The sequence below is a fragment of the Bidens hawaiensis genome, unplaced genomic scaffold, assembly GCF_021521415.1.
Source record: "Bidens hawaiensis isolate Kalapana, Puna unplaced genomic scaffold, B.hawaiensis_p1.1 tig00007389_1, whole genome shotgun sequence".
NCBI lineage: Eukaryota > Viridiplantae > Streptophyta > Magnoliopsida > Asterales > Asteraceae > Bidens > Bidens hawaiensis.
In genome coordinates, this window is record NW_027491511.1 from 310182 (window position 1) to 322413 (window position 12232).

A 12232-nucleotide genomic window follows, 5' to 3' on the forward strand; every position below is an offset into this window, starting at 1 on the left:
GTACGATAACTGATTATTGTACAATAACTCACCCCTATGTGTGTGTGTGTGTGTACTAAGTCCAGCCTAACCAAGTTATTTGAGTCCAACCCATTCATGTTATTTGAGTTCAGGCCAGCCTTAAACTTTTAAAAAAATAAAGTTTGTTTAAAGCTGAAGAACAAGGAATCTTTTACGAAACAAACGTAAATATAAAGAAATGCTAGAAATAAAACTCCATAAGACCAAGCCTAGGCCCAAATAAATTGTAAATAAAAAAATAAACATTAAGACCAAATCCAACCATAGTATCATACCATCCCACAAACGGAGTCTCAGTTGTGCATTGTGAGTTTGTGACTTACTGACTTGTAAGGTTCGGCACAAAAGTCCGCACTGAAGCTGATAAGCAAGCATGTGAATTGGTGAAATGGTTTAGGTGGAAAAATTGATTAATCGGATGATTGGACACTGCAGCTGTCTGTTGAGGCCTGAGGTTTGGAATTGACTCGTGTGAGAGTGACATTGATAAATCGAAACAATCAACGATAGCAAGCAGAGACCAAGTTCGGCAATTCGCGTTTCACCATTTTGTATTACTTTTAACTTGGTAGGTCAGGGTTTGGAATTATTGTTTGACCTGACTCGAACCAGATTGCCGACCTAAAACTTAGAGTAAGAAAAAAAAATGGATCTTGTGACTTTCGACCCATCCATACTAAATGTTCAACATCCGTCACTGCCTATTTGACCATGCTTACAACCTGATGGGCAGAGTTACATGGTCTTAAGTTTACCTAAAGACATGAAAATATATATATATATATATATATATATATATATATATATATATATGAAATTATAAATCATGTCCGTATTCATTATTTCCAAGAAGTCAAACAAACTAGGCAAACCCTACCATTTTTATCTTTGTGTTACATTGTCATTTTGGTACTTTTCACAATAAATCAATCCAATTTTCATTTTGGGTTATTCAACAGAAATATAAAATTTGTATTAATAATATGAAGTATAGGTGTTAAAACACTCATATCATCATCATAGATGTTAACCCTCTCAACAATCAAAACATTCATATTACAAAGAAAACAACCACACAACCTTCAATGAGCCACCCTCCTTTGACCAATCAATACCTATAGTGAGCAGGCTTGTATGGACCCTCAACAGGCACACTAATAGAATCAGCCTGGTCCTTAGTAAGCCTAGCTCCAAGCTTTCCAAGATGCAATGCAGCCACTTTCTCATCAAGATGCTTAGGCAACACATACACCTCATTCTTATACTTCCCTTTCCCCTTCTCGTTCCACAACTCGAGCTGCGCGATCACTTGGTTAGTAAACGAGCACGACATCACAAAACTCGGGTGCCCTGTTGCACACCCTAAGTTCATGAGCCGACCCTCGGCTAACACAATGACTCCACTCCTGGTCTCTGGAAACACCCATCGGTCGGTTTGTGGCTTGATGGTGATCCTCTTCACACCCAGGTATGTTTCAAGACCGAGCATGTCGATTTCATTGTCAAAGTGACCGATGTTGCAAATGATTGCATTGTTCTTCATTTTCTTCATGTGGTCAACCATGATGATATCTTTGTTACCGGTGGTGGTTACGAAGATATCGGCTTCTGGCACTACATCTTCTAGGGTCAGGACTTGGAGGCCTTCCATGAGAGCTTGAAGGGCGCAGATGGGGTCGATTTCTGTAACGATGACACGAGCACCAGCCTGTTTCATCGCGGCTGCGCAGCCCTTTCCTACATCTCCGTAACCGCAGACCACGGCTACCTTTCCAGCGATCATGACGTCGGTTGCTCTCATTAGACCGTCGGGGAGTGAGTGACGGCATCCGTACAAGTTGTCAAACTGCCAGACAAATAAGAAATTGATCAAGATCAAAGTGAAATTTAACTGTTTAACCTATCTAGCAAGCATTAATACACAAATGTTAAGATTTATAGATTATCTTAAGTTAAGATTAGTTTGCCCGTTCAAAAATGATATTGTGGGTTCAAATCCTTGCAAACACAAGATTAGGAATATCTTAGGTGAAAATTTTGTTCAAAAAAAGTTTAACTATTAATTTTAGATATTTTGAGTTACATTTTTTATAATTTAACATAACTTTATATAATAAAGTATATTATTTAGTTAAGCTTATCATTTGAGTGTATATTTATCATTCAAAAAAGATTATACATAATATAGGCTCGTTTAGTCACACAAACCAGTTCAAGCTTTCTCAAGCTCGCCTAACTCGGGGACACTTGGCTCGATTTGAGCTTTTAGCGAGCCCAAACTCAACAACACTCAAGCACAGCTACTGAGCAATATTTCACGTTCGAGTTTTACTGGTCGAACTCACCTAACCCACATCATTTAGTCAATTTATTATGTACCAATAAAAAAATTTTACATTAGTACATACTAATAATAGTATAATACTAAACATATTATGTAAATAATAGACTCGTTTAGGCTTGAATTTGAGCCCAAAGTAACGTAAACTCAGACTCACGCATGTTTATCTAACGAGCTCAGCTCGATTTAAGTTTTTAACAAGTCAATTTCATTTAGCTCACGACTGATCTGTTCGGTTTGGCTAGTTTAGTAAACATACCTTGCTCTTGGTGACAGAGTCATTGACATTAATAGCAGGAAACAACAATGTACCATTGGCCTGCATCTGATACAACCTCTTGACACCGGTAGTGGTCTCTTCCGAAACACCAACCAATCTCTCCTTCATTTTATGATACTTCTTCGGATCAACCGACAACCCCTCCTTGATAATAGACAACACGATTTGAAACTCCGCATTATCCGTGGAACTGGGATCGGGCAGCTTCCCGGTCTTGGCAAACTCCTCCTCGGCCTTGACCCCTTCATGAATCAACAAAGTCATCGCCACCATCGTCCACGATCAGGTCGGGTCCACCGCCCGGGCCAGGGCCCGCTCGGTGCACCACCAGTACTCCTGCAACGTTTCCCCCTTCCATGCGAAGACCGCGGCAGAGTCACGGGCAATGGCTGCTGCCGCGTGGTCCTGCGTGGAGAAAATGTTGCAGGAGCACCAGCGGACTTCTGCGCCCAAGGCGGTCAGGGTCTCGATGAGGACCCCGGTCTGGATGGTCATGTGGAGGGAGCCGGTGATTTTGGCTCCCTTGAATGGCTGGGAAGGACCGAATTCGGTCCTGCAGGACATCAGTCCTGGCATTTCGACTTCGGCCAGCTCGAGCTCGAGGCCGGCCGAAGTCAGCTAAGGACATGTCCTTCACTTTGTGTTCACGGCCGGTGGAGGTTTTCTCGACGGTGAGGCTCATGGCTGGGATGTTGTTTTGCTTTGAGATCCGATCTGAGATAATAATAATAATAATCAAAGAATGGATCGGGTGTTTGACGAGATTGATTGTGTGCAATGATGGGGTATAAATAGGTTTCAAAGTGGAGGCATCAACGGTCAGGTTTTAAGGATTGGATCAGTGGTTGGTGGATCTGGAAATGGACTATTATTATTTTATTTTATTTTTTAAATATTATTTTTTTTTGTAAGTTTAATGATCATGGCTTAGGAGTTGTGTACTTGTGTTCTCCAACGTTTTGAGTTGTTGGCATGTGATGGTAGCCGTTGGATCTTAGATTTGGTTACAAACCGGGTTTATTCGATCTGACTCGTTTGTACCCAAATCGATTTTAAAATGTTAATTTTTTTTGTTAGTTTGGTCAAGCAAGATTTGAATTATTTGAAACAATCAATAGGTAATAGGTGAAACTTGGGTTCTAATCTTACGTATACATGAGATATGAGTATTTGACTGTAACTAAATTAGTAAAATAATTAAAGAAAAAAAAAGAAATTTAGTCACTTGTAACTAAATCAATTATTAAGAGGGTGATTGTAGGTTTTAACGGGGACAACAAAGTCACATGGCATGGGTTTAAAGCCTAACGCACCGCACGTGAGGCATTAAGGGGGTTGTTGGTAGAGGTGTTCAAAAAAACCGGTTACGGAACCGGTTTGGGCGGTTAACCGGAAAACCGGTTTTTTAAAAACCGGTTTTTTTAAAAACCGGTTTGACCGGTTTACGTAACCGGTTTACGTATCGGTTATACTTTTTGGAGCCAAAACCGGTTTTATAACCGGTTATAAAAAAAAACCGGTTTTTTTTAATAACCGGTTATTAAAAAACCGGTTAACCGGTTTTTAAAATAACCGGTTTATAGCCGTTATAAAAAAACCGGTTAACCGGTTTTTTAATAACCGGTTAACCGGTTAAACCGGTTTTCGAACGTTACCAAACGGCTTTATAGCCGTTTTTTTTTTTTTTTGCCCGTTTTTTTAGCCGTTTTTTTGGTTTTTTTACCCCCACAAACATCTATATATAGTTTAGGTTGGGTATTGGTTAGATCACACTTGATTATACAACTCCAAAAGCTCTAAACGTTTATTTCATACGCGATTATAACTCCAAACGCTCTTCTTTCGTAGTCGTTTATTTCATACTCGAGTATACCACTCTTAATTCGTAGTCGATTATCATGGCCTCCCAAAGTGCTGCTTCATCGGTCAACATGGGTGCCTCGAACACGGGAGAAACCGTCGTTCGGGTCATCCCCACGAAACGAAACCAAGATATTTGGCAACATTTCGACCTATGCGAAATGTCTAACGGAACCCAAAAAGCTAGATGCAAACATTGTTTGAAGTTTTATAACAAAGAAGCAAACTCCAGTTTAAGAGCTCATGTAGAAAGGCCCTCTTGCAAGGTCTTGAAGGACGAATCCGGAAGTAGTTCGCAGCCGGAGATGACGAATCAAGGAACGGTGTTTACGTACGACCTTGAAGCGGTACGTCAACAGTTTGGCAACTTTGTGATTCAACAATCACTTCCTTTCAACCACTTCGACAACCCTCAATTCACGGAGATGATGCAAAAGTATGTTCAACCACGCTACCAACACGTAAGTCGTTCGACCCTTAGAAGAGATATGCTTAAAGCATGGAAAAACGCTAAATCCGAACTAATTTCATACTTTTCAAACTTACAAACTGGTGTGAACTTAACAACGGATGTGTGGTCGGTACCTAATGGTTCGCCCGACTCATACATTTGTGTGACGGCTCATTGGGTTGACCCCCGGTCGTGGCAAATGATGAAACGAACCGTTGCGTTTCAATTGTTTGATTACCCGCACACGGGTAGAAATATTTTTAAACTCTTGGATAAAGTCATTCGACAATACAAGATTGAAGATAAAATCTTTTCAATATCGTTTGATAACGCGTCCAACAATACGGCCGCGGTTGGCCATTTAAAATTAAAGTATAAACCTATTTGTGATGGAGCGTTTTTTCATAGCCGATGCATTGCACATATTATCAACTTGGCCGTGCAAGATGGGTTAAACGTGATCGAAACGCAAAGAAACAATTTTAAAAGAATGTTACGAGATGTTTTTAGCAACAATAAAACATTTTCAAGATACAAAAAATTTTGTGATGAAGCTAATTGTCAATGGTTGGGGCCCAATTGGGATTGTCCAACAAGATGGAACTCGACTTGTGATATGTTTGAGAAAGCCATCCAACAAAAAGAATCACTAGTTGCGTTTCATCAAATAATGTCAAGTAGGGGTAAATGTGCACCGTACGATCCTAGAAACTGGTTATTGATTGAGATCGTTACGGAGGTTCTTCAAATTTTTAAATCTTGCACAACTAGTTTATCCGGGGTTTACTATCCAACAAGCCCCATTGCTTTACCAAAAATTGCTGTCATGTGCACAAAGTTGACTGAAATTCATTGTAGGGGTGCACCTTATTTTGATATGGGTGCAAAAATGAAAGAAAAATTTATAAAATATTTTCAACAACTACCCGCTGTTTTGACCTGTGCGGCTGCGTTAAACCCTTGCATCAATGTTGGTGGTGTTGAAGCTTTAATAGAAAAAATTTGTGATGAGCTAGGGTTAAACGACGATCAAAACCCCTATTATAGCCAAACTTTAAAGAATGATTTCAACACCACATTGGCAAACATGTATGATGTTTACCTTACAAAACACGGGTCGTCTTCCCAAATTCATGACTCGTTAAGAGCTGTTGCCCAATCCCAATCCCAAACCGACCTTGAAATGGGGATGTACTACATGATTTGGGAAGACGCCGGTAAACGTCAAAGGGTAAACACCCCAAGCAGTGAACTTGGAAGGTATGGTGGTACCAACTTTGTGAAACACATGACTCCGGATGAATTTAGAAGTCTTGATTTGCTGGCTTGGTGGAGAGGTAAGGAGGATGAGTTTCCGATCCTCGCCGCCATGGCCAAAGATTTACTAACGGTCCAAGCTTCCACGGTAGCTTCGGAGTCTGCTTTTTCTGTTTCTGGCAGGGTTATATCGATTAGGAGGACTCGACTCACTCCAGCAGCTGTAGAGATGTCGATTTGCTACAAGGATTACTTGGACTCTTTAGACAGGGCACAACATCAACGCTCACTCGAGGGGGAAATGGACTATGAGGCGGCCTTGTATGAAGACGAGGTCAATCAAGGACACATTCAACCAATGACCGATGAAGAAGCCGCGTACGACGATTACCTAAGGAATAGCTCGGGATCGGGTAGCGAAGAAAATGAGTAACAAACATCAACTTGTTAATGTAATCGTGTCTAAGCATTCTTTAATGTTTGTATTTTTGAGTTACGAATATGCGATAACGATTTAATGTTTGTATTTTTAATGTAAAAGCTATAAATGAAAGTTATGTGTTTTTAATCTTCCAAGCAAAGAATGCTAACAACGAAACCCTAAACCCTAAACCCTAAAGAAAAAAAAAAAAAAAAAAAAAAAAAAAAAAAAAAAAAACCGGTTAGACCGGTTATTAAAAACCGGTTATAAAAAACCGGTTTAATAACCGGTTCTAACCGGTTTTTAAACCGGTCCAAACCGGTTTGGCCGGTTTGAGTTTTCAGCAATAAAAACCGGTTAATAACCGGTCCGGTTATTAACCGAACCGGTTTTTTTCTGGATAAAAAAAACCGGTCCGGTTAATAACCGAACCGGTTTTTTCAAAAAAACCGATTTGTGCACCTCTAGTTGTTGGTATTGTGTTAACGGAGGGCGGTAAGGGGTAATTATTTGCTAGCTTCAATAATTATTACATAAGGGATAAGGGCGGTAATTGGAAAGGAACTTTAAACCGCAACAAGATTTTAAGGTAAAAGTCACATAGCCTACGTGACAATGACGTGACGTTTTAATTTGGGTTTTAAAGCTTCTCCACAACAACCAGCCTTAGTATATAAGTATTGGGGTTGGACTGAACTTAAATGCGAATATGTTGAGTAAATGGTAAACGTAAACTTGTAGATTGCTAGAACCTAACAACAACGTCACTCCATATACAGCGCTTGGCATATATGTAGCTATACTCCTCTAGTTTCCTTCGTTTAATAAACAAAGGATAATCATGTTTACCTTCATTTAGTAAACCAGTTAATCGTTAAAACCTAGCAGAAACTATCTTAATTGACAAGGCTAACTGAGTTAGTAAATTGTATGGAAATGAAAACTTTTAGAAATAATGATGATGAAAAATAGCTAAAAATCTTTTTTGACAAAAATGATAGTTTATTTTCTATTTAATTAATGGCATTTTTGTCATTTCATATTAATTTAAAAGCTGTAACTAACGAAGTTAGTGATTTAGACCAAAATAGCAAAAAATAAAACCACGAGGACAGATATAGCTTAAAAAGATTTAACCAAATAACAATCATAAACAAACCACATGAACAAAAATGAGCCTTTACTAATTATAAAAAGCTACAACCTGATTGAATATTGTTTGATGGCTTTTTAAAACATATGGTTTAGCACTTTAGCCAATGAACGCAAATGTTGACCTTATAGTTTATTGTCTATATTACACTCAACTGGTTGAGCCCGAGGAGAAGTAATAATAAAGACCAATATGCCCTTTTCACCAACCATCCACCAACCTTTAAGCATTGACATCATCCAAGTCCCTGTTGAGTCGCTGGCTTGCTAGTGATAACGACTTGCTACACATGAAACAAATAGACCAAAATCATGCAGGTAACGTTGGCTATTTTGAACCCACAAAATCAAACAAATAGATGTTAATGACTTCAAATAATAAAAAATAAGTTCACTTCTTTTATGATTAATCAAACAAATAAATGAAGATATATTGGTAAGTTATTTATATACTATATTGGTAAGTTATTTATATACTATACTAGTTTTTATCTTTCATACTACGGGGTTGTTTTAAATTATTTGTTTATAATATTTATATATTTTTTTAGATTTAATTTTATTTGTTGTAAGGAAGTTAATAATATAGTTAGAATTTGATGATAAAAGAGTTTCACAAATAAATGAGATGTTATAATATGGTTTAAAAACAATATGAGTCTAGTGAGACCCATGACCCGTTTATTTTTTTACTATAAAAATTGTTTATTAATTATAAATAATGCTTTTAAAAAAACAGATACTAATTTTTAGTATATTCCAATTTCATATGATTTTAATATCAAATATTTGGTGAGATTAATTTTAAATTAATGAAATGTTATAACTCGTTTAAGGGCTATCTGGGTTTGGTAAGGCCCATATTCGTGAATTGGGGTCAAGTGCATGAGAAACCTCCATCTACAAATAAAACAACCTGGTAGCTTGAGAGAATGTAGAGAGGTATCGTTTATATATATATTTAAGATTAAGATATGACTGTCTTTAAGAAATGCCATAAAAACGTGTCACAAGCTTAAAAAATAATTTATACATCTTAGCTTGATATAAAAAGACGAGTTAATTGTAAATATGGTCCCTGTGGTGGAACCCCAAACGCATGTTACAATCCTGTGGTGCCATTTTTGCATATATGGGCCCTGTGGTGGCACTTTTATTTCACTTTGGTTCATCGTCAAGTCACAACGTTAGTGCTTATGTGAAAAGACACTAATACCCTTGCAATTTGCAATCCCATGGTTTTTAAATTAATTGCAATTTGGACCATAGTTTTGTTTAAAAGATTTTCCTCAAAAAGTAATAACAAAACTGTGACATTTGTCAAATTCGGGTCTCGAGTTTATTTGTATTTGTATTGTTTTATGTTGTAAACCGACCCGTTTTATAAACCGAAACTAATGATATATAAAATATTGGATTTTTATGTTACCAAATCATTCTCATTTGTTCAATTAGAAAAACCCCTTTTACGGATTCGAAAACGGCTTTAAAACGATTAAATTACATCAAAAACGAACTTTCAAGACGCGTAACGAACCACGCTAGACGAGCTGGACCAAACCCCACCCCCATGGGCGCCGCCCCGCGCAGCCATGAGGGCTAGGGCTGGTCGCGCTGCGCCTGGTGACCTCTGCAACATATTTCGAATTTCTTTGTTGCTTTGTGCTTTGCTTGTTTGTTTAACCAATCTATTTTCATGCAAATATGAAAGAGAACCTTGCAAAGAAGCCTTGACCTATATACACACCCATCTTCTTCATTTTACACTTGCTCTTACTCCAAATTCTCTCTCAATTCTTAAGATTCAAATGTTGTTCTTCATATTCTTAATAGTTTGACTTCCCAAGTCAAACTAACCATAGTCTTTCATTTTAATTAACTTGCTAACTCTTATTAATACTTGTTTATGGTTGTACAACATATATATAATATATACCCCGTTTTACCTTTGGTAGTTACTTCTCCGATTCCGGTCGGTGAGGTTTCGAACCTCGTAAAGCAAGGCTTCATGGAGGACTTCGTGTTTTTGATATATATATATATACTTATATAACTTGTTTATGCATATTAATCTTGCTTAACTTCTGCTCATTTTAGTTTGTTTTTCATATTTACAAGTTCCATGGTTATGGGTTTTAAGAGTCTATGCTTCGGTTTAACCATAAATAGCTATAACCTTAAACCGAACTTTTGTTTAAAGACTTTGTTGTTAACTTTTTGGTTGTAAAACTTAAAGTATTTTCATTGTACATTATTATACAAGTTCTTTGGTATATGGTCATGTGGAAACCATCTATGAACATTTTGTGAGATGTAAACCGAACCAATCCGATTTTTACTCGCTTAAGACACACAAGTGTGTTTTTAGCTATCAAGACTTGTATATTTCTTCAAAAATAGTTTACAAAATGATTTTAATTATTTTCTTAAGTACTTGGAAATGTTGGATCCAACTTGATCTCATAACAATGTTTGGACCGACAAAACCAAACACTCGCTTAACGTGCGTTGTTAGTTCTAAAACAATAGAACTATATACTTGGTTAAGTATTATTAAGTTTTATTGAGTTATCTCATAACATTCATTATTTTGGAAAATTGACTTTGGGTTTGACCAGTAATCAAGACCCGAACACTCGTTAAAACCCATTTTAGTATCTTTATTCCCAAGGGACTTGCATTCTTGCATTTTACCCACCTTATTACTTAACATAGGTTGAGTAAATATTAAGGTTAGATACTTTAACCCGGTTTCGAGCAAACTTACATTTTTAAAGGGTTATTATTATAAATTCTTAAATAGTTACATTTTAAACCTTGAACTTTAATTATTTACATTTCTCAACATTTATTTTATTTAAAGACTTTGAAGACAACCTTACTAAATTCAAGACTTCTTTCCTTTTAGGCATTATTCGTTAAACTCGTCGTTCCGGAAAATCTTCAAATTATCAATTTCAAGTTTATTACTTGAACGTGAGTAAATTCATCCCCCGTTTTTCCATCTTTTGTTTTGGGGGTGACATTTCATACTTATTCAAATGAAATGATTTATACATGAGTCTCAAACCACAAACATTATTGTATACTTTACTTAAATAAATGCTCGATTTGGTGTTCTATGCTTACATGATTATATGCTTATGTGTTTACCGCTTTTGGAGGGTTGAATCATAAACCCGTGAACTATATGGTATTCTCTTATAGCACGGTGCCACTAATGTATTCTTATTAACGACCTCATGAAATCCGAATCTATTTGGTATTCTCTTATAGACTGTGCCGCTAATGTATTCTTATTAGCGACCTCATATTATCCAAATTATTGCTATTTATTTGTTGTTTTGTATACAAGATTGTGGCTTTTCTTATTACATACATATTGTTCAAAACTATGAAAAACTCACCAACCTTTATGTTGATAAACTTTATTATATGAAATGTTACAGGTTTGCATTTAGGCTAATTATGGAGCTTGAAGAAAATGTCACAAATACCTTTAGGATATTAGCAAAATGAACAATATATCATTTGCTATCTTTTGTTGTATTTGTCTTATGAATATTGTTATGTGACATTTTCAATGTTGTGAATTGAAATGAGTTTGTTAAATATTGTCGCTTTAATTAGTGTCATGTGCTTATGGGCAATCCGTCGCATCCCGACATGTTTCGCCGCCTTTGGTCGGGGTGTGACAAAAACCATCCACAATGGGTTTGTGTAGCCATACTAAGTAAAACACTCGTAACCAACTGGACTAAAATGATTATTGTTAAAATTTGGTTATATTTATTGAAATACACATAGCTTGTATACCCTCTCTAACATCATTATCTTTACCATTCAGAGCTTTAGTAATGGATAAATGTGGCTTCACTATCTCCATAATCCAACATCATACCCAGAATCTTCTTCCATCTCCAAATCAGAATAGATACCATCTCTTTCAATTTCAACCCTAACTTCACTCATCAAATCATAATTGATAACATCGAATTCAACCCATTCACATTAAATACCCCTAAATCCACACCTCACAATTCACAAACACCAATTCATCTCTCAAATCACTCCAATTTCACCCTTACAAACTCCAATTTGGACCCTAGTTTTAGACATTTTAAACCCTAGCCATTCGTTTTATATATGTTTTTCTTACTTTGAGTTTTAGACATTTTAGAGTTGGAAGTCTAGACATTTTGAAGTAGAAAGTCTATATATTTTAGAGTTGGAAGCCTTGAATTAAGGATATTTTGGAGTTTTAAAATTGAAAACTTGTACAAAACCAAGCAACATCAAACCAAAGACAGCTACTCGTTTTCAAACCAAATCAAATTCAAGCATAAAAATATCATTCATTTATATAAATTCCATTTTAGTTGTCTTGTTTTCAAACCAAACACAACATGAACAAGCCTGCATTTTGATGCTAGAATGTCGTTATTTAAT

General features: G+C 36.5%; 1 pseudogene across 1 annotated transcript; it reads right to left on the bottom strand.

The window, feature by feature from the left end:
• Positions 1-1064: 1064 nt before the first annotated feature.
• LOC143635052 (adenosylhomocysteinase 1-like) lies at positions 1065-3339 on the bottom strand (annotated as a pseudogene). The gene is made up of 2 exons (XR_013153988.1): positions 2622-3339; positions 1065-1867 (listed from the first exon to the last, which is right to left on the bottom strand). The product of XR_013153988.1 is annotated as an adenosylhomocysteinase 1-like (transcript).
• Between the last annotated feature and the right edge of the window lie 8893 nt (positions 3340-12232).